The sequence below is a fragment of the Apus apus genome, unplaced genomic scaffold (assembly GCF_020740795.1).
Source record: "Apus apus isolate bApuApu2 unplaced genomic scaffold, bApuApu2.pri.cur manual_scaffold_107_ctg1, whole genome shotgun sequence".
NCBI lineage: Eukaryota > Metazoa > Chordata > Aves > Apodiformes > Apodidae > Apus > Apus apus.
The window spans coordinates 1-3,102 of record NW_026248830.1 but is presented as its reverse complement, the minus strand read 5'-3'; positions in this window follow the sequence as shown (position 1 = coordinate 3,102).

Below are 3,102 nucleotides of genomic sequence, written 5' to 3'. Positions count from 1 at the left end.
AGAGACTGTTGTGGTTTAACCTCAGCAGGAACTGAGCACGAGGGAGACACTCACTCAACTTGCCCCCCAGCAGTGGGATGGAGAAGTGGATTGAGGTAAGAATAGTGTAATGACTGAAGGGTAATACACATACATATTATTACTACTGAAAAAAAGGAACAATAAGGAAAAATAAAAAAGAGGTTTCCTGTTACTCTGCATTTTTTTCTCTTTGTTCATTCACTTTCACATTCCCCTCACCTCTATTGCTCTTTTCAGATTCAAGGAGCAAAAACTTGTGGCTTCAAAAAGTAAAATCTTTGAACAGTCTCATTCCCTCGTTGGCCAACTCTGCAACTGTGTTTACATCCATCATTTTGTATCTTCCTAGCCAAAGCATTTCTCACAAGATTGTCCCTTGCAGAAGGACGATCTCATCAAGGGCAGCTTCTAATTAACATGTGCTTGTGGAGCGTAGTTGATTATTCATGAAACTTTATCACACTTGGCTTTGTTTGCAAACACAGAAACTCCTGCAGTGCCTGTGCAGGCAGTTCTCTAAGGAAAACAGGAGGGAGATGGTGCAAAGGAGCTGAACCATCCAGCTGCAGGGAGCAGGGGAGAAGTCTGATGTGAGGAACAGTGATGCAAGAGCCAGGGGGACAGTGAGGGAAGCGGTGGGGCTGGGGGGGTGAGGAGCAAGGGTGTCCATCCAGGGCCAGACCTCAAGGAACTGCTTCTCCTGCTGGTCCAGACCTCTTGAGGAGAACCCCTGCAACCCTATCACTTGGAGAATGGTGCTAAAAATTCTCCTCCAAACTGAAAAGTAATGAAATAATACCTTGAAATTAAAATATAATTTATATTAGGTGCACTTTGAAGTCTTCCTCCTTGACTGCACTGGGGAACAGCTCCTGTGAGCTTGGGGACTTGAAGGAAAGCACAAAAAGATAAGCAGCTTGTTAGGGCATTTGAGGCTCATCACAAGAACCTCTGAGAGAAGAATGAAGAAACTTCTCCAGAAGTCGAAGTTAGAAGGAAAAAACAAAGGACCTTGGAGCTCTAATAAGTCCCCCTGAGCCTGACAAAGCCTCCCCAGGGCCTCGCTAGAGCAGATCATGGGAGGCCATGAGTGCAGGGAGGCAAAGGCCCTGGGCAGGTGCCTGTGCTGCTGAGAAACCCTTTGCTTTGTTGGATGGAGCAGAAAGGCCAAGCCCTGAGCCCAGGCCCTGGGAAGGCAGATCCTGTCCCTCTCACAGGGCTCAGGGCTCTTCCTGGGGGCAGTGGGGAATGAGGGGGAGCAATGACAAGGGAAAGGAAATTCTGTGACACCTCCCAGCTTCCCCAGGAAGGGGCAAGGATGAAACAGAGCCCAGAGCCTCAAAATACAATTGCTGCTGGTGGGGCTTGGTGCCCAAGGCAGCTGTCATGGCCAAGAGGACAAAGCCCTCAGTTCTACTGAGCCCTTTGGCCCTGCCAGAGCCATCTCTAGTGTTGACTGCCTTTCACTGTCTATGGCTGCAGCAGCCTGATGTCTTGAGCCTGAGCCAGGATGAAGCCAATTTCCCTTCTATGGATTTTTTTCCTTCAGTGACCTCTGTTTTAACTATCAGCATCTTTACAGCTGCTGGATTGATAACACTGAAATGTTTATGATACTGCCTGAATTGCAAAGTCACCAGAAGGGTCCTATCTACAGCCCTTCCATAGGAAGGAGTGTACTACATAGACAGCCAAAGTGACCGGAGCATTCCATCCCATATATCTACCTAAGCTCGGTGTAAGGACAGAGATCACAGAAGACAACTTCCTTCCTGCTTCTTCCCCCGTTCTCTTCCATCCATGGCTGGTGTCCAGGGAGGACTCCATCCATCCATCCCCATTGATCCCCAGGCTCATGCATCCCTGCCCCTCATCACTCTCCCCTCAGCTCCTGTCTGCTCTGCCCTCTCTCCAGCAGCTCTGGGACCCTTCAGAGCTGCTCACAGCTCAGGAGATGCCGGGGGAGTTGCTGGAGATGAGGGGAGGTAAGAGAGGTTTGCACATTCCTGATGATATTTGTATGTAATTGTATATAGTTTCTTTAGTCATGAGTGTTTAATTCAAGCTGTCTAGTTTAGTTTTCAATCCAGAAAATGTCTCTCATCTTTCTCTCCCTCCTTCCCCACCTGGGTGGGAGGGGGAGGGGATGGAGAGCATTGTTGTCTCTGTTTAATGGCCCATCTTAAGTCAAACCGTGACAACAATTTATTGGCGCCGAACATGGGGCTGAATCTTTAGCCCAGGCTCTAAAGTCATTGCTAAATGTTGAAGATTCTAGCTCTAGTTTTTTATTTAGAGACCATACATAAAGTCATCATCTCACCTGTGAGAAGATACTTAGTGCTCACAGGGGTTTTGATACTGATCTGTAGGGTGGCAGTGTGTAGTAAGGGCTTTGATGTGAACAGAAAGGTCCATGTTGGTAATGGCAGGGTCAGCTTTACCTCTGCGTTTTGTCTCGGGCTGAATCTCCCAGCTCTGGATCTGAATGGCAGGTTTCAGTAGGGATGCTTCTGCTGAATGTTCTGTGGATGGTAGAGCAAGATGTTCTTCCACTCACTGCCACTCCCCTCACAGGCACAGCCTCATTTCAAAACCAGTCTCGTGACTGGCTGGGCCAAAGGGGGGTGGGTGGGTGGTATCTCTCTATTTTGGCTTGAACCACATCTGTCTCCCCAAGGCCAGATGTCTGGTTTCAAGCCAAAATAAAGAGAGATCTGTCTGCTGGTTACAGCTACACAGTAGGTGTTGCACCAGATATGTAGAGGTTGTCATCAAACTATACATATATATATAGTGCTGGGTTGTGAGATTCCTCGAGGGGTGTTCTTTGGTTCAGACCTCAGTACCTCATATGGCCTTGTATGGGATGTATGGCCATGACATCACAATGGAGCAGTAGAGCCTTACTTGTTTCAGGGCCCCTGAATGCCAGAGATGTCTGTTCCATCCATGGGTTCAGCAGGGAGAAATGGTGAGGACTGTCATTGTTAACAGTCTCCAGGAGGTTGCAGCTGAAGGACAGAGGTGACAGCAGTGCTGACTCTGGATCCCAGGTCAGTCTCACCATCAGGGTCACAC